Source organism: Somniosus microcephalus, chromosome 4 (genome assembly GCF_052327205.1).
Source record: "Somniosus microcephalus isolate GS21.2 chromosome 4, FLI_Smic_1.0, whole genome shotgun sequence".
Lineage (NCBI taxonomy): Eukaryota > Metazoa > Chordata > Chondrichthyes > Squaliformes > Somniosidae > Somniosus > Somniosus microcephalus.
Window position 1 is genome coordinate 113587436 of NC_140990.1, and position 24641 is coordinate 113612076.

The window sequence follows — 24641 nt, forward strand, 5'->3', positions numbered from 1 at the left end:
ATAGGAAGAGAAAAGATCCGTGGGGCAAGAACAGGCTCAAACGATGGGTCTACCAGGGCAGTCCTGTTTGTGGATCTTAGGAAGGAGGTAGGGGCGGGCTGTGCGGGGTTGGGGAACTATGAGTTTGGTGGCCGTGGGGGGGGGAGGATCTCCAGAGTAGATGAGTTCAGTGACAGTCTTGCAAACGATGGTTTGATGTTCGGTAGTGGGGTCATGGTCAAGGTGGAGGTAGGAGGAGTTGTCGGAGACAGCATCCGCCGTATTTTGCTATTGTATCACCGGAAGAAGCACTGACGTTAGCAAGGGCACAGAATATACTGTGGGTGAGGGGATTTGAATGTCCATCACCAAGAGTGGCTCGTTTATACCACCACTGGCCAAGTTGACCGTGTCCTGAAGCTCATATCTGCCAGAGTGTGCTTGTGGTGAGAGCCAACACGGGAGAATAACCTACTCGACCTCGTCCTCACTAATCTATCTTTCACGGATGTATCTTTCCATGACAGCATTGGTGGGAATGACCACTGCACCGTCCTCGTGGAGACAAAGTCCCGTCTTCACACTGATGACCCCCTTCATTGTTTTGCACGACAGTGCCACCGTGCTATGTGGGATAGATCAAGAACAGATGAAAAAGCTCAAAACTCGGCATACATGAGGCACTGTGAGCCATCAGCAGAAGCAAAATTATATTCCACCACAATCTGTACCTCAAGTCCCGGCATACCCCTCACTCCTCCTTCACCATCAAGTCAGGTAACCAACCCTGGTTCAACAGGAACTGTTGAAAAGGCTGCCGAAAAGCATCATCTAAACATAAGGCACCAAGCTGGCGAAGCTACAACACTGCACCACATGCATATCAACATAAGAACAGGAGCAGGCCATTCAGTCCCTAGACCCTGACCAGTTCTGGGCACCGCACCTCAGGAAGGATAGATTGTGCTTGGAGGTGGTGCAGCACACATTCGCCAGAATGATACGGGGTTAAAAGTGTCAAATATTGAGAACAGATTGCACAGACTTCATATAGATGAGCAAGGAGTGAAATAATTTGGGTGTTTAATATGATCAAAGGATTCAATAATCTAGTTAGCAAGAAATAATTTCCTCTGCTGAAGAATCCAGAAAAACGGGGCCGAAGCTAATAATTAGAGTGAGGCCATTAACGGTTGAATTCAGGAAACACTTCTTCACACAAAGGGTAGTGAAAATCAGGAACTCTCTCCCGAAAAATCTGTTGAAGCTCGATCAATTGAAAACTTCAAAACCGAGATTGATAGACTTTTATTAGATAATGTTATTAAGGGATACAGAAACAAGGCGAGTAAATGGAGCTTAAATACAGATCAGTCATGATCTGATTGGATGTCGGGCCAGGCTCAAGGGGCTGAATGGTTTGCTTCTGTTCCTATTGTCCTGTATATTCCTAAATTCCGCCATTGGCAGCTACCCAACAATGTACAAAACAGCCCAGGTATATCGTGTGTACAAAATACATCCACCCCGGTCAATTACTGCTGCACAGGCCTACTCCCAATCCTCAACAAAGTAATGGAAGAATCGTCAGCAGCGCTATCAAGCAGTACTTATTGACCAGTAACCTGCTCAACTAGGCGCAGTTTGGGTTCCGACAGAACCCCTTTGCTCCAGACCTCATTACACTGTTGGTCCAACATTAAACAAAGGTTGAACTCCAGAGGTAGAGTGAGAGAGAATACCCTTAATGTCAATGGTACATTCGACAGAATGTGGCACCAAGGAGATAAACATAGCGACCTTCACCATCTCAGGAAGTCACAAAATGCTTTAAAGCCAATGAAGCACTCAGGCAATGTAGTCACCGTTGTAATGTAGACAATAAGACAGAGGTCAATGCGGATCGTCAGGGGTGACGGGGGGAGGGGGGTGTTCTCTCTATTGGCTGGAGTCCTACCTGGCAAAAAGAAAAATGGTTGTGGTAGTTGGACTCGAATGATCTCATTTCAAGGACATCGCTGCAGGAGTTCCCCAGGGCAGTGTGCTAGGCCCAGCTATGTTCAGCTGCTTCATCAATGAACTTGCCTCCATTATTAGGTCAGCAGTGGGGATGTTCGCTGATAACCACACAGTGTTCAGCGCGATTTAGAACTCCTCAGATAATGAAGAAGTCCATGCCCGCATGCAGCAAGATCTGGACGACATTCAGGCTTGGGCTGTTAAGTGGTAGGTAACATTCGCACCACATTTGTGGCAGGCAATGACTATCTCCAACAAGCAAGAATCTAACCACCCCCCCTTGACATTCAATGGCATACTAACGTCGAAACTTCCACCATCACCATGCTGAGGATCATCATTGATCAGATACTCAACCGGACCAGCCGCTTAAATGTCATGGCTACAAGCGCAGGTCAGAGGCTGGATATTCTGCAGTGAGTGTCTGACCTCCAGCCCCGAAATGTATCTCCACCATCTGCAAGGCACAAGTAAGAAGTGTGATGGAATACGCTCCATTTGCCTGGATGAGTGCAGCTCCAACTCAAGAAGCTCGACACTATCCAGGACAAAGCAGCCCGCTTGATTGGCACCCCATCCACGATCTTAAACATCCACTCCCTCCACCACTGGTGTACCGTGGCTGCAGTACGTAGAATCTACAAGATGCACTGCAGCAACTCACCAAGACTTCTTCGACAGCACCTCCCAAACCCTCGACCTCTATCACCTGGAAAGGGCAAGCGCAGCAGCCGCATGGGAACACAATCACCTCAAACTTTCCTCAAGTCACTCGCCATTCTGACAGGGGAATATCTCGCCATCCCTTCGTCGCGCTCAGTCAAAGTCGTGGAACTCCACTGTGGGAGTCCCTTCAACACACGGAGCACAGGGGTGCAAGAAGAAAGCCCAGCACCACCTTCTGAAGGGCAACTAGAGAGGGACAATAAATAGCGGCCTTGACAGCGACACCCACATCCTGAGACTGAATCAAAACACCAAATATCTGCATTATTATCTGAATATTAGAATAACATTGCAGCTTTCTGGAGTTTTCCTTCAAAATTCTTCAGAACCTATATATATTTTAAACTGGAGGGCCTAGAAATTCGTCATGGGCGTTGGCGCGAAACGGGCGGTATCAGATGGGACACCCATTATCTGCAGCGCCTAATATGCATTCCATTGTGGGTCTGAGTATTAGGTGCAGCGTTTAACGGGTGGTATCAGATCGACCGCCCGTTTTCTGCAGTGCCGGATATTCATTCCATTGTGGGACTGAGTAACAGGTGCAGCGTTTAACGGGCGGTATCGGATCGGCAGCCCGTTATATCCAGCGCCTGATATTCATTCCATTGTGGGACTGAGTATCAGGTGCAGCGTTTAACGGGCAGCTGACCCGTTACCGCCTGATTTGCGACACCGCCAGAGATGAATTTGTAGGCTGATATGTAAATGCAGGAACTGGCCGTCACACGCCGGACAGTGTTGGCTTCGGCACCCATTGATGCTCAGTTAAGAGATTTGAGCTGAGGCAACATATTGGGTGTTAGTTTCAGTCCGAGTCTCCCTGTTAAATTGTCAACACAAAGATTGAAATTTCCCAATCGGTATCCGGGGACCCACCTGCAGGAAAGGTCCCGTGTGTGAGTATGGGCTGGAGACGGGATCAGTCTCAGCTCAGACTCCCCGCTCTACTTGGCGAATAGTCTGTCCAGTCTTACTATCCCGAGCCAAACATGAAGAATGCCGACCATGGGGAGGTCACTGAGAGGAGGCGTGGCTTCCTCCGGTGCAGGGGAACCGGACCCAGCACGAGGCACCGGCAGCAGGAGACAAGGGGAGAAAACTGAGAGAAAAACCCGCATTCACACAGCACGGGTGGGGAATCGCCACACGGGAATGGTTCATTTAAAATGTGTTCATATTGGATATGCGGTGGGCAGCCTTCTTTCAACTCACGAAATACATCCCGAGAACAGTCAACCAGCTCATGGATTTCCTTATCTCCAAGATCGGGAACTTCTTCCGAGCGGATGTCGTTGCTTTCTCCCGTTCCTTCGACCCCCAGCTAACCGTCTCCCGCCCATTCCCTCCACTCTTAACAACTGTACACTCCCAGCGCATCTTTCCGCAGTTGCCCGCACAATTCTCTCATGCCTCCTCCACATTAATTATCTCCATAACACCAACCTCTTTCCCGTTGATCCCAGCACATTGAATTCCCGACCACTCAACTCCACTCCCTCTGTGTGAGAAGGTTGTAGTTTCAGATTCAAGTCCCACTCCTGATGCTTGAGTATATAATCCAGGCTGGCATTCCAGTGCCCTGAGAGAGTGCTGCACTGTCAGAGCTCACCTCTTTCAGATGAGACGTTAAACCAAGTTCGCCCCATCTGCTCGCTCAAGTGGACATAAGAAACCCCATGGCGCCATTGGAAGAAGAGCAGAGGAGTTCTCCCATATCCTGGCCAATATTTATCCCTTAAACAGCATCACTAAAACAGCTGCACTGGTCATTTATCTCATTGCTATTTATAGGGTAATTGGTTGCCCAGTTTCCCGACATAACAACTGGACCAAGTGGCAGTGCAAACAATATTCTTATCTGGAGAGGCAAAGTAAAAGATTAATAAACACGGTAAAATACAAATAAAGTCTGATGATTTTCCTCAGTTCTTTTCTCGCACAGTGACATTCCAGCATGGCACTTACTCGGAGCCGAGTGTAGGATTGTAAACCTCTCCCAGCGTTCACTGCTGCTCCACAGTGGCACCGTGTGGACCGATCCTGTCACTGCATGAAGAGCAGAAACCAGTCATAAAGTTCCCGGGCGTCAACGACTGTCGCATTAATGGAGATTGAAAACTTCACACGTAAAGTGTCATCCGCATTGTAAAACCAACCAACGCTGTTGACACAGGATCAAGCGTTACTGAGACGTGAGCTGCGAGTATTTCCAGGTGTCTTTCCGGGGTCTGTGAGTACTTGGTGGAGGGTTTTCTTGGTTCTTGAAGCAATGGAAAATAAGGTTCTAGGAACACCGGTGAGAGGCTGGTGATCTGGGATGGCTGGAAGTCAAACAGTGTTTAGGTGGCGGTTTTGTAGCATTGAGAGTTTGTGTGTTGTGGTGGTATTGGGGCGCAGGGTCTAACAGCCCGTGGGGAGCGTGGTAAGAACATAAGAATTTGGGGCAGGAGTAGGCTACACGGTTCCTTGTGCCTGCTCTGCCATTCAATATAAGCATGGCTGATCTTCGACTGCAACTCCACTGTCACGCCTCGTCCTCATAGCCTTTGATTCCCCTAGAGTTCAAAAATCTATCTATCTCAGCCTTGAATATACTCAACGACTCAGAATCCACAGCCCTCTGGGGCAGAGAATTCCTAAGATTCACAACCTTCTGAGGGTAAAAATTAGTCATCTCAGTCTTGAATGGCCTACCCCTTACCCTGAGACTATGCCCCCTAGTTCTGGACTCTCCAGCCAGGGGAAACAACCTCTCAGCATCAATCTTGTCAACCACCTCAGAATCTTATATGTTTCAATGAGATCACCTCTCATACTTCTAAACTCCAGAGAGTATTGGCCCAATTCACTCAATCTCCCCTGATAGGACAACCCGCCCATGCCAGGAATCAATCTAGTGGACCTTCGTTGCGCCACCGCTAAGGCCTGTATGTCCTTTCTCAGATAAGGAGGCCGAAACTGTGCACAGTACTCCAGGTGTGGTCTCACCAAAGCCCTGTACAATTGTAGTAAGACCTCTTCACTCGTGTACTCCAACCCACTAGCAATAACGAACAACATGCCATTTGCCTTCTTAATTGTTTGCTGTTCCTCCATGCTAACCTTCTGTATTTCCTGCACGAGGAGACCTATTTTGTCAGAACACAAACATTTAATAGGGTCTCAACATTTAAAAAATATTCTGCTTTTCTAATATTCCTACCAAAGTGAATAACCTCACATTTCCCCACATTATGCACCGTCTACCACCTTATTACCCTTTCACCTAACCTGTCTATATCAGTTTGAAAGCTCTTTGTGTCCTCCTTAGAGCTTACATTCCCCCTAGCTTTGTATCCTTAGCAAACTTGGATACATTGTTCTCAACCCCTTCATCTAAGTCATTGAGATAGCTTGTGAATAGCTGAGGCCCAAACACTGCTCCTTGCGACACCCCACTAGTTACAACCTGCCAAATGGAAAATGACCCGTTTATCCCTCCTCTCAGTTTTCTGTTGGTGAACCAATCCTCCATCCACGAAAATATGTTACCCCCAAACCCATGAACCCTTATCTTGCCTTGCAACGTTTTATGTGGCATCTTCTCGACTGCCTTTTGGAAACCCAGATACACTACATCCACTGGTTAGCAATTAACTACCCTGTTAGTTACATCCTCAAAACACTCTGATTAATTTGTTAAACACTATTTCCCTTTCATAAAACCATGTTGACTGTGCCTTTTCATATTATGACTTTCTAAGTGCCCTGTGTTCATTACTTAATAATGTATTCCAGCATTTTATGACGACTAACTGGCTTGTAGTTCCCTGTTTTCTCTGTACTTCATTTCTTGAGTAGCGGTGTTACATTTGGTACTTTCCAATCCAATGGGACCGTTCCAAAATCTAGGGAAGATCAGAACCAATGCATCCACTATCTCTGTGGCCACCTCTTTTAAAACCGTATGATGTGGGCCATCAGGTGGACGGGATTAGTCGTATTTCAGTCCCATTAATTTATCCAGCAATGTTTCTTTACTAATATTAATTAGTTTAAGTTCCTCACGATATTTAGACCCTTGGCTCCCTACCATTTTGGTATGCTTTTTGTGCCTTTTACTCTGAAGATAGATACAAAATATTTGTTTAACGTCTCAGCCATTTCCTTATTCCCCATTGTAATTTCAACTGTCTCAGCCTCTAACGGACCCACGATTACTTTTACTATTCTCTTCCTTTTAATATACTGTAGAAGCTCTTACCATCTGTTTTGCTATTTCTTAATAGTTTACTCCAATATTCTGTTTTCTTCCGCTTTATCAATGTATGGTCATCCTTAGCTGGTTTCTGAAACTCTCACATTCCTCCAGGTAATTTATCTTCTTAGAAACATTATAAGCCTCTTCTTTTAATCTATTACTATCCTTAACCTCATTAATGACCCACAGATGTATCACTTTTCCCGTGGAGTTTTTATTTCTCAATGGAATATAAATTTGTTGAGAATTATGAAATATTTAATTAAATATTCCCATTTGCTTATCTACCATCATATATTTTAATCTATTTTCTCAATTTACCTCAGTGGACTCGCCCCCATACCTTTGTAATTATCTTTATTTAAGTTTAATACTCTAGTTTCATACTTAAGTACATCACTCTCGAACTCAATGTGAAACTCTATCATATTATGATCATTCTTCCCCAGAGGATCCCTTACTATGGGATTACTAATTAATCCTGTCTCATTGCACAAGACAAGATCTAAAATAGCCTCTTCCCTGGTTGGTTCGACGACGTTTTCTTCCAGGAATCTGTCTCGAATTCATTCCATGAACTCCTCCTCCAAACTACATTTGCCAATTTGATTTGACCAGTATTTATGAAGATTAACGTCCTCAATGATTATTTTATTACCTTTGTTACAGGCTCCTCTTATTTCTTGATAAATACTCTGTCCAGCAGTATAGGTACTGTTCGGGGGGCTACAAACTAACCCCACTTGTGTTTTCTGCCCCTTGTTATTTCGTATCTCCACCCAGACTGATTCTACTTCTTGCTCTTCTGAGCCAAGCCCTTTCCTTACTACTGGCCTTATGTCGTCCTTTAAGTGGAGCCCGTCACAACGGAACTGCCCCCTCTTTCCCCAGTACAGATGCCATTTAAATATGAATCGAAACCCCTGTGTTCCATACCACTCCTTGAGTCATGCATTCAACTCGCCGATCTGTTTGTCCCTATGCCAATTTGTGCGTGGCTGAGATAACAATGCAGAGATTATTACCTTTGAGGTTTTGCTTTCTAACTTGAATCCTAGCTCCTCAAACTGCCTCAGCATGGCCTCATTCCTAGTTCTACCTATGTCATTGGTTCCTACGTAGTCCATGACAACTGGATCCTCCTCTCATGCTCTAAGTTCTTCTCCAGCCATGCGGATATGTGTTTAACCCTGGCACCGGGCAGGCAACACAGCCTTTGGAACTCCCGCTTGCAGCTGCAGAGAACAGTATCTATCTCCTTCACTATACTGTCCCCTAACAGTACCACATTCCTTTTCACTCCCGTCCCTTGAAAGGCCACATGTACCACGGTGCCATGGTCAGTTTATTTATCCGCTCTGCAGATTTGCCCTCGTCCACACAGGCCGCAAGAGCTTCGTATCTGTTGGATAAGGGCAAAGGCCGAGGCTCCTCCAGCACTGCACCTGGTGTCAACTTACCTGGCTGAGTCGCAGTCACAACTTCCTTTCTATGACCTGATCTGTATCACTTCCTAACCTAAGGTGTGTGAGTGCCTCCTGGATCAAAGTGTCGAGGTAACTCGCCCCCTCCCTGAGACCAGGCAATGTCCGAACCTTGGACTCCAGTTCAACAACTCTGAGCAGAAGTTCCTCGAGATGCAAACACGTATTGCAGATGTGGTTGTCCGGGATCGATATATTCCCACAAACTGCCACATGCTGCAGTTGTGGCACGCCACCTGCACTGCCATCCCTATCAAACCTCGTTTTATTTATTTAGTTGATTAAATTTAATGTATTTAATCAACTTAGCTTACAGTTTTTAGTTATTAACTAATTACCTGACCTAGCTTATGTTATAGACAGATTAAACTAAATAGTCACCGGTAGCACAAACCACTGCAAGTTTTGGAGGTAAAACCAGCCCTTCCTTCCTGCTATGCACCGAAATCCCACTCTCAACAAATTCCCACGTTTACACTCTGGTTATGATGCGCCCCATTTATTACAACTCTGTACGACCATTACTTGTGTCAGCAGATAACTGTTTACTTTTATACAACTTTTCGAGCCATACCCAGGCTACAAATGCTCACTGAGCTTCCTGCTCGCAATCATTACCCGCGATTCAGCCAATCACTTAAAGTTGTCAACTGTTATCTGCCAGTGACATGCCATGACTCTGTTAACTCGTCATAGTCATAGAGTCATAGGGTCACAGAGTCATAACGGCAAAGAAGGAGGAGATTCGGCCCATCGAGTCCATGCGGCTCTCTGCAGAGCCATCCAGTTAGTCCCATTACCCCGCTCTATCCCCATAGCCCTGCAAATGTATTCCCACAAGTGCCTTTCCAGACACCCCTTGAAAATATCGAGTGTCTCCACTTCCACTACTTCCATTGGCAGCGAGTTCCAGGTCCTCGCCACTCACAGCTTTAAAAGGTTTTTCCTCACAACCCCTCTGTATCTCTTGCTCAAAACCTTAAATTTGTGTCCCTAAGTCCCTGTAGCATAGAAACATAGAAGATAGGAGCAGGAGTAGGCCATTCGGCCCATTGAGCCTGCTTCGCCATTCAATAAGATCATGGCTGATCATCCAAATTCAGAATCCTGTTCCTGCCTTCTCTCCATATCCCTTGATCCCTTTAGCCTTAAGAAGTATATCCAACTCCTTCTTGAATATATTTAATGAATTGACCTCTACTGCCTTCTTTGGCAGAAAATTCGACAGGTTCACCACTCTCTGGGTGAAGAAATTCCTCCTCATCTCTTTCCTAAATGGCTTACCCCTTATCCTTAGACTGTGACCCCTGGTTCTGGACTCCCCGACCATCGGGAACATCCTTCCAGCAGCTAGTCTGTCTAGTCCTGTTAGAATTTTATAAGTTTGGATGAGATCCCCTCTCATTCTTCTAAACTCCAGCGAGTACAAGCCCAATCGACCCAATCTCTCCTCATACGTCATTCCTGCCACCCCAGATATCAGCCTGATGAATCTTCGCTGCACTCCTTCCATGGCAACAACATCCTTCCTCAGATAAGGCGACCAAAACAGCACACAATACTCAAGGTGTGCTCTCACCAAGGTCCTGTACACCTGCAGCAAGACATCCTTGTTCCTGTACTCAAACCCTCTCGCTACAAAGGCCAACATACCATTTGCCTTCTTAACCGCCTGCTGCACCTGCATGCTTACTTTCAGCGACTGGTGCACAAGGACGCCCAGGTTTCGTTGCACTTCCCCTTCTCGCAATCTATTGCCATTCAGATAATAATCTCCCTCCCTGTTTTTGACAGCAAAGTGGATAACCTCGCATTTTTCCACGTTATTTTGCATCTGCCATGCTTTTGCCCAATTTCCCAACCTGTCCAAATCATACTGCAGTTTCTCAGCATCTTCCTCACTGCACACACGCCCACCCAGCTTTGTGTCATCTGCAAACTTGGAGTTATTACATCTAGTTCCCTCGTCCTGATCATTAATATATATTGTGAATAGCTGGGGTCCAAGGACCGATCCCTGCGGTATCCAACTAATCACTGCCTGCCACTCGGAAAAAGACCCGTTTTTTCCAACTCTTTGCTTTCTGTCTGCCAACCAATTCTCTATCCAAGTCAATACCTTGCTCCCAATCCCATGTGCCTTAATTTTGCACGCAAATCTCTTATGCAGGACCTTATCGACAGCCTTTTGAAAATCCAAATACACCACATCCACTGGTTCTCCCTTATCTATTTTACCAGTTACTTCCTCAAAAAACTCCAGTACATTAGTCAAGCACGATTTACCTTTTGTAAATCCATGTTGACTTTGTCCGATATGGTCACTTCTTTCCAAGTGCTCGGCTATTACATCCTTTATAATGGACACTAGCATTTTCCCCACTCCCAATGTCAGGCTTACCGGTCTGTAATTCCCCGTTTTCTCTCTACCATTCTTTTTGAACAGTGTGGTAACATTAGCTACACGCCAATCCATGGGCACTGTACCAGAGCCTACCGAATTTTGGAAGAGGACCAGCAATGCATCTATTATTTCTAGGGCCAGTTCCTTAAGTACCCTAGGATGCAGATTATCAGGCCCTGGGAATTTATTGGCCCTCAACCCCATCAATTTCCCTAACACCATTTCCCTACAAATACTGATTTCTATCAGTTCCTCCCTTTCATTAGACCCTATGTTCCCCGACATCTTTGGGAGGTTATTTGTGTCCTCCTTTGTGAAGACAGAACCAAAGTATGTATTTAATTGGTCTGCCATTTCTTTGTTCCCCATTATAAATTCCCCTGATTCTGACTGCAAAGGACCTACGTTTGACTTCACCAATCTTTTTCTCTTCCCATATCTATAAAAGCTTTTACAGTCAGTTGTTATGTTCCCTGCAAGCTTACTTTCATACTCTATTTCGCCCTCTTAATTAATCCCTTTGTCCTCCTTTCTTGGAGCCTAAACTGCTCCCAATCCTCAGGTTTACTGCATTTTCTGGCCAATTTATATGTCCTCTCCTTGGATCTTATGCTATCCCTAATTTCCCTTGTTAGCCACGGTTGAGTCACATTTTTTTTTTTTTTTTTATGCCAAACTGGGATGAACAAATTCATTAGTTCATCCATGTGATCTTTGAATGGTTGCCATTGCCCATCCACCGTCAACCCTTTGAGTGACATTCCCCAATCAATCCAACCCAAGTCGCACCTCATACCATCATAGTCTCCTTTATTTGAATTCAGGACCCTTGTCTCTCAGTCAACTATTTCACTCTCCATCTTAATGAAGAATTCTATCATATTATGATCGCTCCGACCCAAGGGGCATCGCAAAACACGATTGCTAATTAATCCTTTCTCATTACATAATACCCAGGCTAAGATGGCCTGATCTCTAGTTGGTTCCTCGACATATTGGTCCAGGAAACTATCCCGTATACAATCCAGGAATTCCTCCTCTGCAGTATTTTTACTAATTTGGTTAGCCCAATCTATATGTCGATTAAGGTCACCCATGATAACTGCTGTGTCCTTATTGCACGCTTCCCTAATTTCCCTTTTAATGCCATCACCGACCTCTGCATTACTGTTTGGAGGTCTATATACCACTCTCACTAACGTTTTCTGCCCTTTGGAATTTCTCAGTTCTACCCATACAGATTCCACATCGTCAGAGCTAATATCTTTCCTTTCCCTTCTTTAACCAGCAATGCTACCCACCTCCTTTTCATTTTTGCCTATCTTTCCTGAATATTGAATACCCCTGGATGTTGAGTTCCCAGCCTTGGCCATCCTGGAGCCATGTTTCTGTAATCCCAATCATATCATATTAATTTACCTCTATTTGTGCAGCTAATTCATCCCACCTTATTATGAATGCTCCTTGCATTAAGACACAAAGCCATCAGGCTTGTTTTTTAATGCTATTAGAACTTTTAGAATTATTATTTAATGTGGCCATGTTTGATTTAAACCCTTGATTTCTATGCCTGTCACTTTTGTTTTTCTCCTTCCTATCTTTTGTTTTTATGCTTGTTTCCATTTCCTCTGTCACCCTGCTCAGGTTCCCAACCCCCTGCCATTTTAGTTTAAACCCTCCCCCAGAGCACTGGCAAAGACTCCCCCTAGGACATCTGTCCCGGCCCGGCACAGGTGCAAACCGTTTGGTTTGAACTGGTCCCACCTCCGCCAGGACCGGTTCCAATAACACAGGAATTTGAATCCCTCCCCCTTGCACCATTCCTCTAGCCATTTATACATCTGAAATATCCTTCTATTTCTAATCTGACTAGCACGTGGCACTGTTAGCAATCCTGAGATTACTACCTTTGTGGTCCTATTTTTTAATTTACCTCCTAACTCCATATATTCAGCTTTTATGACCTCATCCCGGTTTTTACCTATATCGTTGGTATCTATATGCACCACGACAACTGGCTGTTCACCCTCCCCTTCCAAAATATACTGCAGCCGCTCTGAGACATCTTTGACCTTTGCACCAGGGAGGCAACACACCATCCTGGAGTCTCGTTTGCGGCCGCAGGAACGCCTATCTATTCCCCTTACAATAGAATCCCCTATTACTATAGCTCTCCCCCACTTTTTCCTCCCGTCCTGTGCAGCAGAGCCACCCCTGGTGCCAGGAAGTTGGCTGCTGCTGCCTTCCTCTTGTAAGCCATCCCCCCCATCAGTATCCAAAGCGGTATATCTGTTTGAGAGGGGGGTGGCCACAGGGGACCCCTGCACTGTACATACTATTCTGCCTGTTGGTCACCCATTCCCTTTCTGCCTGTCCAACCTTTGCCTGCGGTGCGACCAACTGATCAAACGTGCTATTCACGACGGCTTCAGCCACGCGAATGATCCAGTATCTATCCAATCGCTGCTCCAGCACCGCAATGCGGTCTGCCAGTAGCTGCAGCTGGACACACTTCCTGCACACATGGTTGTCAGGGACACAGGAACTGTCCCTGAGTTCCCACAAAGCGCAGGAGGAGCATACCACGGGGCTGGGCTGTCCTGCCATGACTTACCCTTTAATAAATTGAAATTAAATTAAACAAATCAATCCCGCCAATTACACTGCACATAAATGAAATATTTAAGGGCCCTGGTTTAGCAAAAGTCCCCGCGACACCACAGAGATCTTAAAAACTATAAACCACAGAGTTAAAGTTTAAAAAGGAGGGAAATACTCACCAACCAATCACTTACCTGCATTCTAGCCTGTATCAACTAGTGGGAACAGCCTTTCCCTGTCTAGCCTATCCAAACCCGTAATAATCTCGTACACATATATCAATTCACCCCTCTTCCTCCTTTGCTCTAATGAAAACAAATCCAGCTTCTCCAACCTGTCCCTGTAGCTAAGATCCCCCAACCTCGGAACCATTCTGGTAAATCTTCTCTGCACGCTCTCAAGTGCCGCCACATCCTTCCTGAACTGTGGTGACCAGAACTGACGCAATACTCCAGTTGTGGCCTAACCAGCGCTTTATAAAGCTTCAGCATAACTTCTCTACTTTTGTACTCAATATCTCTATTTATGAAGCCCAAGAACACATTTCGTATTCTAACCACTCTCTCAATATATCCCGCCACCGTCAGGGACATTTGCACATTAACTCCCAGGTCCCTCTGTCCCTGCACAAACTTTCCAACTGTGCCATTAAATGTATATTGCCTCTCCCTGTTCCTTCTGCCAAAATGCATCATCTCACACTTCTCTTTATTAAATTTCATCTGCCACTTGTCTGCCCATTCTGCCAACCTTTCTATGTCCTGTTGCAGTCGATTGGTATCATTCTCACTGTTCACCAAACCCCCAAGTTTGGTGTCATCGGCAAATTTAGAAATTCTACCCTCTATTCCAATATACAGGTCGTTTATATATATCAAAAAAGCAGTGGCCCCAGCACTGACTCGTAGGGTGCACCACTATCTACCATAATCCAGTCTGAAAAACAGCCATTTACCACAGCATGCTGTTTTCTGTCCTTAAGCCAATTCTGTATCCAAGCTGCCACTGACCCACCTCTTCCATGAGCCTCAATTTTCTTAACCAGCCTCCTATGTGGTACTTTGTCAAACGCCTTCCTAAAATCAATGTAGACAACGTCCATTGTCTTCCCTTCATCTATCCTCCCTGTTACTTCATCAAAAAATTCAATTAAATTAGTCAAACACCATCTGCCTTTTACAAATCCGTGTTGGCTCTCCTTAATAGAAACATAGAAACATAGAAGATAGGAGCAGGAGTAGGTCATTCAGCCCCTCGAGCCTGCTCTGCCATTCGATGAGATCATGGCTGATCATCCAAACTCAGTACCCCGTACCTGCTTTGCGTAAACCTCTCCAAGTGCCCGTTAATTTTTCCGTGATTATTGTTTCTAAAACTGACCGGCCTGTAGTTACTAGGGCTGTCCTCACACCCTTTCTTGAACATTGGTGTCACATTTGCCATTTTCCAATCCACAAGCACCTCCCCCGCATCTTTCCAGTACATTCTGTCTGTCAACTTTCACCCCTTCCATTGCTTCTACCTTTTCCACTTCTAACAATAATTTGTGAGACTTCACCTCCATAGTAAACACCGATACAAAGTACTCATTGAATATTCTAGCCTTGCCCAGCACCTCTAAGCATTTGTCACCTTCTTTTTCTCTAATAGGTGCCACCCGCCTCTTACTACCCGCTTACTGGTTATGTGCCGGTAGAAGATTTTTGAGTTCCCTTTTATGTTCACCACCATTCTACTCTTACATTCTCTCTTTGCCAATCTTATTTTCATCTTCACATCCTCTCTTAACCTATTGTATTTGATCTGGTTCTCCATTGAAGAATTCACTTGATCATACGCCCTCTTTTTTGTTTCATCATCTTCTCTATCTCCCACGCCATCCAAGAGGCTCTTTATTTGGTTCCCTTCCCCTTCCCTCTTGTTGGAATGTACCTAGCCTGTACTTGGAACACCTCCTCCTTAAAGATCACTCATTGTTTTGCTCCAGTTTTCCTGTTAGCCTTTGGTTCAATTTTACCCTGGCTAGATCCTTTCGCATCCCATTGAAGTTCGCCCTATTCCAGTTTAGAAGTTCTACTCTAGATTGTTCCTTGCTCCTCTCCATTGCTAATCTAAACCTTATGATACGCTGAACATAGGGTCTAATGAGATGGAGGCATTGAATGAAATCAGTATTTGTAGGGATATGGTGTTAGGGAAATTGACGGGATTGAAGGCCAATAAATCCCAAGGGCCTGATAATCTACATCCTAGGGCACTTAAGGAAGTGGCCATAGAAATAGTAGATGCACTGCTGGTCATCTTCCAAAATTCTGTAGATTCTGGAACAGTTCCCATGGATTGGAGGGTAGCTAATGTTACCCAACTATTTAAAAAAGGTGGTAGAGAGAAAATGGGGAATTATAGGCCGGTATGCCTGACATCAGTAGTGGTGAAAAGATGTAATAGCAGAGCACTTGGAAAACAGTGGCAGGATCGGACAAAGTCAATATGGATTTACAAAAGATAAATCATGCTTGGCTAATCTAGTGGAATTTTTTGAGGATGTAATTGGTAAAATAGATCAGGGAGAACCAGTGGATGTGGTGTATTTGGACATTCAGAAGGCATTCAATAAGTTCCCGCATAAGAGATTAGCACGCAAAGTTAAAGCAAAGGATTGGGGGTAAGGTACTGACTTGGATAAAGAACTGGTTGGCAGACTAGAAGCAAAGTGTTGGAATAAACGGGTCTTTTTTGAGTGGCAGGCAGTGACTAGTGGGGTAACGCAGGGATCGGTGCTAGGACCCCAGCTATTCACAATATATATTAATGAACTAGACGAGGGAACTAGACGTAATATCTCCAAGTTTGCAGACAACACAAAGCTGGGTGGGCGTGTGTGCTGTGCGGATGATGCAGAGAAACTCCAGTATGATTTGGACAGTTTGGGTGATTGGGCAGATGCATGGCAGATGCAGTATAATGTGGATAAATGCGAGGTTATCCACTTTGGTGGCAGAAACAGGAAGAAAGTTTATTATCTGAATGGCAATAGATTGGGAAAAGGGGAAGTGCAACGAGACCTGAGTGTCCTTATGCACCAGTCACTGAAGGTAAGCATGCAGGTGCATCAGGCAGTTAAGGAGACAAATGGTATGTTGGCCTTCATAGCGAGCGGACTCGAGTACAGGAGCAAAGAAGTCTGGCTGCAGTTGTACAAGGCCTTGGTGAGACCACACCTTGAGTATTGTGTGCAGTTTTCGTCCCCTTATCTGAGGAAGGATGTCCTTGCCGTGGAGGGAGTGCAGTGAAGATTCACCACACTGATACCTGGGATGGCAAGAATGACGTGTGAAGAGAGATTGGGTCGATTATGCTTAGATTCGCTAGAGTTTAGAAGAATGAGAGGGGATCTCATTGAAACTTGTAAAATTCTAACAGGACTAGACAACTAGATGCAGGAAGGATGTTCCCGATGGCCGGGGAGCCCAGAACCAGAGATCACTGTCTAAGGATAAGGGATAAGCCATTTAGGACAGAGATGAGGAGGAATTTCTTCACCCAGAGAGTGTTGAACCTGTGGAACTCTCTACCACAGAAGGCAGTTGAGGCCAATTCATTAAATATATTCAAGAAGGTGTTAGATATATTTCTTAAGGCTAAAGTGATCAAGGGATATGGGAAGAAAGCAGGGACAGGGTACTGAATTTCGATGATCAGCCATGATTTCCTTAAATGGCAGAACTGGCTGGAGAGGCCAAATGGCCTAATCCTGCTCCTATCTTCTATGTTTCTATGTTTCTATGATCACTCGTTCCCAAGTGTTCTCCCACAGACTCTTGGTCGACCTGGCCCACCTCATTCCCCAGCACCAGGTACAGCAATGCTCCTTTCTAGTTGGGCAAAGATCATACTGGTCAAAGAAATTTCACCCCTTCCTTTCCCTTTACCTTTGCATTATACCAATCGATATTTGGGTAATTAAATTCCCCCAATATCACCACTCTTTAACTCTTGCATATCTCTGCGATTTCCCTGCAGATTTGCTCCTCTACCTCTCTCTCACTGTTTGCAGGCCTGTAGAACACCCCCAATAGTGTGATCATACACTTTTTGCTCCTCAACTCTAACTAAATGGATTCTGTCCTTGTCCCCTCAAGAGCATAGCCCCTTTCCAACACTACAATGTCTTCCTTTATCAGCCCTGCCACCCCACCTCCCTTTTTTCCTACCCTATATCTTCTGAACACCTTGTACACTTGAATATTAAGCGCCCAGTCCTCACCGTTTTTAAGCCACGTTTCCATTATTGCCAAAACATCATTTTGCCACAAGGATAATTGTGCTTGTAGCTCAACAACCTTATACACCACACTTTGTTCATTTACGTACATGCATTCTAAACCCATTTTTCATTTTTTTGTAATCTCTGTTAGGCTGCTGCTATCTAATATGGTACTACTTCCACCTCCAGCACAACCTTCTCCACCAGCACCATCCAACACACTGAATCATCCATGCACCCCATTCCTCCCTTCCATTTCTTCATGCTGGTGCCCACGCCAAGCTAGGTTAAACCCTCCACAACAGCACTAGCATCCGCCCCCTCCCCCCCCCCCACCCCGCGAGAATATTGGTTCCAGCTTTGTTGAGATTCCGGCTTTTACAGGTCCCAACTTCCCCAGAAATAATCCGAATGTCTCAAGAATCTAAAGCGCTCACTCCTGCACCCTCTCTCCAGACACACATCCATCTCTTCTATCCTCCTACTCCTCTACTCACGGAAATTACTACCTTTGAGGTCCTCCTTTTTAATCTCTTTTCTAGCTCCCTGTAGTCTGCCTGCAGGACCTCATCGCTCTTTCTGCCTATGTCATTGGTACCGATATGCACGATGACCTCTGACTGTCCACTGCCCCCCTCAGAGTGTCCTGCAGCCGCTCAGTGACATCCTTGACCCTGGCACCAGGGAGGCAACATGCCATCCTGGAATCACGTCTGCGTCCACAGAAACGCCTATCTGTTCCCTTAACCAATGAATCCCCTATCACTATTGCTGTTCCACTATTCCCACCCCCCAAACCCCGGACAGATGAGCCACCCGTGGTGCTGTGGGATTAGCTCTGGCTGTTCTCCCCAGAGGAACCATCACCCCCACCAGTTTCCAGAGCCGTGAACCAGTTAGCGAGCGAGATGCACACTGGGGGTTCCTGCCCTACCTGCCTGGTCCTCCTTCTCTGTCTGGCACTCACCCATTCTCTCTGTGCCTGCACATTCTGAGACTGCGGGATGGCCACTTCCAGCCTCGTGGATGCACTGTAGTGACTCCAGCTGGCTCAGGCTCCGAAACCCGGAGCTCGACTTGCTGCAGTTGGCGACACTTCCTGCACACGTGGTCGTCCAGGCCGTAAGAAATGTCCAGGACATCCCACATGGCACAGGATGTGCAAATCACGGGACTAAGCTGCCCTGCTATGACTCTATTTGCCAGATTATGGAGGTAATTTTGCAGAAATAAACTTAACAAGAAACACTCAACAGCGATCCACCAATCAGCACTTCCGTCTATTAGATAGGCTATGAACTACTTAGCAGAAATATAATCAAACAGAACAAAAAAAAACTGACCACAAATACTCACCCGATACTCACCTCTCAGCTCCCTTGTGCCAGCGACACCTTTGAATTCTGATGTCATTCCTTCGTTGTGTCGATTGCCGACTGTCTCACTCGCAGGTAGTCCGCTCACTCAGACTCCAAAGTATCTGCTCCGTGCTGCCTTTATCCTCGGTCTCCGACTCCGTTCCTGCCGCAGGCCTGCTGGCTCAGACTCGTGACTAACTTGCAGCTTATTTTTTACAGTTTTTAAAGTTCTAAGTTAAATTCCAAATGTTGAACAAAATTTCAGATTGAGACCTACTCACCCACGACTTACTAGAGTTCCATCTTACCGAATTCCCAACTTTACACAATGTATAAGATGCACTCCGTGTATGACCACTGTTTGGCAAACTATCCGAAACAAATGGGTGTTTATAAAACATGAGCTACGGTTGCATTCAGTAGGAGTAGAACAATAAACCGAAAGGGTATAAGACATATGCCATGATTTTATTAGTTAGAAAGAAGGAAATAAGGAAAGAAAGTTGCATTCGAACTCCTGCAGTGAAACAGGCTTGGAGAAGCCATTTTCACGATGTCTTATTAAATTAGCACACAGTAAGTTTTGGGTGCAGGGTTGACGTGCTCTGTTCCCTATGGTTGGATAACGTGCTTTAAGATAAATTCTTTGTCGGGCACACAAACCAGTCTGCTGTACACGTGACGAGCATTGGTCCCAGGGTTCTTCTCCTGCAGCACACAACCCAGTCTGGTGTACATGTGAATAACACTGGCTCTGGACTATCCAGGGCAGTGTCTCGTTCAACAGTCTTGAGCACGCAACCGAGCCGGGTGTACACCTGACAGCTATTCTCCCCAGCATACCCAGGGCTGTGTTCCGTTCAGCAGCATTGGGCACACAACCAAGCCTGGTGTACATGTGAATAGCCCTGGCCCTGTAATACCCAGGGCCTTATCCTTCCGTACACAACCACGCCTGGTGAATACTTGACTGGCATTGGCCCTACCCACGTGATTCACGCTACATTTATCGATATTTACTTAAGTCTGCCAGATGTGGGCTGATTCCCCCGCCCCATTTACATCTGCCTGTAATATATTTCTCTCATCTAAGGTCCTAACTCCCACACAATTTCTGATATCACCTCTGAGTTTGTGGGAAGTTCCCCGATCCCTTGTTGCAGATCGTTGTTAAGATAGTGAAGAGCAACCGTCCCATCACTGCTGCTTACGTAACTCCATCAGTTACAGGTCCAGACATAGAACCACTGCCATTAATAACTACCTCTGTCTTCAAGAATGCAGCCGGTTCCTTAGTAAGCCCAAAATCTACCTGCTAAACCCACAGGTCTCAAACTTATGCAGCAGCCTTACATGTGGCACCTTGTCAAGGGCATTTGAAACTCAAGATCCAGAAGGGTAACCGAGTAACCTGCATCCACCAAACTTGTAACTTCCTCAAAAGTTCAACTAAGTAGTGAGAACAAACCTTTGTCTGGAACCTTTCTGAGGACCTCTAATAACCCGTTCTCCATCAAGGTGGCCGTACAGTGCTTCATTGAAGTGAAACTAACGAGCCTGCAATTTTCCGGTTTTCACTTCGGCTTTTTTAAGTCTTGGAACCACATGGGCCTCGCACCAGGCCACGGAAAACAGACAGTCACGGAGGAGGGTGTTGTTTTGCGCTTGAGAAACGGAATTCAGTTTTGGGTTAAGAAGCCGATGAAAAGGTTTGTAGTGCCTGACATCAGAAATGGCTAAAAAAAGTAGTGCAGAAAGGAGCTGAATAAGGAATTGGCGTTTGGGCGGCCTCAGACTCGGGGTTTTATATCCTGTATGAGGATGGGAAACTGTCGTGATAAGGCATTTTTGGGTGTGCGGATCTGTGGGCAAATTGGTTCCAAAGTGAAAAGTTTATTCAGTTATGTTTGAACTGCTTTATTTCCATTGTTCAGCCACAGTTCAGGAGATCTCAGTGAGGTCTGCATGGACTATCCAACAGCTCCTGTCGGTGGAAATTATTTCTGCCGATTGAAAACGGAGGATTGAATCGTGAAATCTTGCAATATTTCCTTGTCTCATAATCCCTCTAACAATTTGTGATTTGTTCAGTTCTCACACCAGGTGAAAGGCAGCAGGGTAACACGGCTCCAGCTGTGTTCAGACACTTTCTGAAATTCCACCGTGACATTTTACAATGTGGGTCATATTATCAGTCTATTTAAAGTGACAGTCCCTTCTTTACAGGTTATTTGTGATGTACTCGGAAAGTCTTCCTTTAAGCCACTTACAAGTTATGTATTAAATACGTTGCTTGTGAAGGTTCTGTTTCCAACAAATAATTCAATTATTGATTACAATTTCAGAAAACAATTGAAGTCATCATCTTCGGCCCTGGCCGTTACATCCATGCCTTTGCCACAGATTCCATTCCCCTCCCTGGACACAGACTGCATTCTCCTCCCTCGCCACAGACTCCATTCCCCTCCCTGTACACAGAGTCCATTCCCCTCCCTGGACACATACTCCATTCCCCACCCTCGCTGCAGATTCCATTCCCCTCCCTGGACACAGACTCCATTCCCCACCCTCACCACAGACCCCATTCCACTCCCTGGACACAGACTCCATTCCCGTCCCTGGATACAGACTCCATTCCCCATCCTCACCAGAGACTCCATTCCCCTCCCATGACATTGACTCCATTCCCCTCCCTGGATACAGACTTCATTCCCCTCCCTGGACACAGACTCCATTCCCCTCTCTAGACAGAGACTCCATTCCCCACCCTGGACAGAGACTCCATTCCACTCCCTGGACACAGAATCCATTCCCCTCCCTGGACACAGACACCATTCCCCTCCCTGGCCATAGACTTAATTCTCCTCCCTGGTCAGAGTCTCATGCAATTCGCAACTGAAGCTAATAATTCCACCCCCATTGAATTAATTTTTAAAGTTGGTTCTTGGAATGTAGTTGAGACCGGCAAGGCTTCAGTTATTGCCGATCCTTGGCGACCTGAAATGCTGGTGGTGGGTCTTCTCTATGAGCTGAAGTAGTTCTTCTGCTGACGGTGCTCTCACGTGGTGTTAGTTGGAGAATTCCTGGATTCTGACTGAGAACCGATGAAGGGCCTGGGATATAGATAGACTAAGTTACCGGGCAGTAAGGTGGCAGATGGAATATACTGTAGGGAATTGTGAGGTTATTCGCTTTGTTAGGATAAATAGAGAAACAGATTTTTTTTAAATGGTGAGAAATGTTCAAATGTTGATGTTCAGAGAGATTTGGGTGTCCTCGTGCAAGAAACGCAGAAAGCTAGCATGCAGATACAGCAAGCAATAAGGAAGGCAAATGACAGGTTGGCCTTTATTGCAAGGGGGTTGGAGTCTAAGTTTAACGAAGTCTTGCTACATTGTATAGGGCCTTGGTGAGTCTACACCTGGAGTACTGTGCAGTTTTGTTCTCCTTATCTAAGGAAAGCTATATTTGCATTGGAGGCGATTAAACGAAGGCTCAGTAGATTGATTCCTGGGATGAGCGGGCTTTCCTATGATGAGAGATTGTGTAGAATGGGCCTATACCCTCTGGAGTTTAGAAGAATGAGAGCTGATCTCATTGAAACATAGACGATTCTGAAGGGGATTGACAGGGTAGATGCTGAGAGGCTGTTTCCCCTGGCTGGAGTGTCTAGAACTAGGGGGCATAGTCTCAGGATAAGGGGTAGGCCATTTAAGACTGAGATGCGGAGGAATTTCTTCACTCAGAGGGTTGTGAATCTTTGGAATTCTCTGCCCAGAGGGCTGTGAATGCTGAGTCTTTGAGCATATTCAAGGCTGAGATCGATAGATTTTTGGACTTTAGGGGAATCAAGAGATATGGAGACTGGGCGGGATAGTGGAGTTGAGGTCGATGATCAGCCATGATCTTATTGAATGGCAGAGCAGGCTCGCGGGGCCGTGTGGCGTACTCCTGCTCTTTTTTCTAATGTTCTTATGTTCTTATATGTCCAAGTCAGGATGGTGTGCTGGAAGTGATTGTTCTCACGAAATTTCTTCTCTTCTCCTCCTGGTGTAAAGATCACAGGGGAAGCAGGTGCTGCCGAAGTAACTTTGGTGAGTTAATGCAGTGCATTCTGTAGACCGAGCTTACTGCAGCCGCAGTGCTGGAGGGGGTGGATAATGAATCTAGTGCTACACGGACACTGATCAAAAACTGTTCTGTCCTGGATGGTGTTGCGCTTGTTGGATGTTGTTGATGCCCATCTAGGTGAGTGGTCTGTAGTACATCACATTTCTGACCTGAGACTTCTAGGTGTTTGGTAGGCTTTGGGGATCAAACAGTAAGTCACTCTCAAAGAATGCCCAGCCTCTGCCCAGTCTCTTCCCGCCCTCTGACCAGCCTCTGCCCAGCCTCTGCCCCACCTCTGCCCAACCTCTGCCATGCCTCTGCCCAGTCTCTGCCCAACCTCTGCCCAGCCTCTGCCCAGCCTCTGCCCAGCCTCTGCCCAGTCTCCACCCAGCCTCTGCCCAGTCTCTGCCCAGTCTCTGCCCAGCCTCTCTCCAGCCTCTGCCCTGCTCTTGCAGTCACAGTGCTGATATGGCTGGTCCAGTTCAGCTTCCAGTCAATAGTGATCACCAAGTGTTTGTCATTGGGGACTCCGTGAAGTTCAAGGGGAGGTGGGTGTTCTTTGTTTTGATCAATACACCTGGTACATATGAAACTGGCTTATTACCTGCCGCGTATCAGCCCAATCTGGGTGTTGTGCAGACCTTGCTATTGGAGGGGTTGTAAATGGCGTTGCAAACGGCAGAATCATCAGTGAATGGACCTAATCCTGACCTTATGACGGCGGAAGGTCATTGATGAGGCAGCTGGAGTTGGTTACTCTGAGGACACTTCCCTGAGTTACGACAAGAACAACCACATTCCTTGTAGCAAGTATGACCTCAGCCATTGGAGAATTCACCCCTTGGACCCCCATTGAAACGATGTCTGTATCAAGGCTGTGAGAAGTTTGCATCTGGGTGCTTCTGGCAGGATCCAAACTGAGTATCGGTGAGCCGGGTATTAGTGAGTAGATGCGACTTCACAGCACTACTTAATACTCCTCAATCACTTTACTGAGGGTTAATAGAAAACTGATAGGGCGGTAATGGGCCGGGTGAGATTTGTCTCGAATTTGTTGATAGGCTAAAGCTAGGTAATATTTTACCTTCTCTGGTATATGTCAGTTTCATCACCAGAACAGCGAGACAAGGGGCGCGCCTAGCGATGAATTTCAAATTCCACACTGTATAGCCTTTGGCCCTCCATTCACCATGACCTTTCTGCAGCTACCGATCTGCTCAATCACACCCTCACTTCCACCTTTGATGCCCCTGACCCAATAAACCTTTACATTCTCTGGTGGTTCACAATGATATGACTCTCATCTCTGCTTCCATGTCCAAGGAACATAGACTTGAACGTCTATTGCAGACAATTAGTTTAACCTTTCACCGGCAGACCTTGCTGCACCACATAAAGTACTATCGGGTCCTTAACCTCACCAGAACCAACAAGTGCAAGGAACCTATGA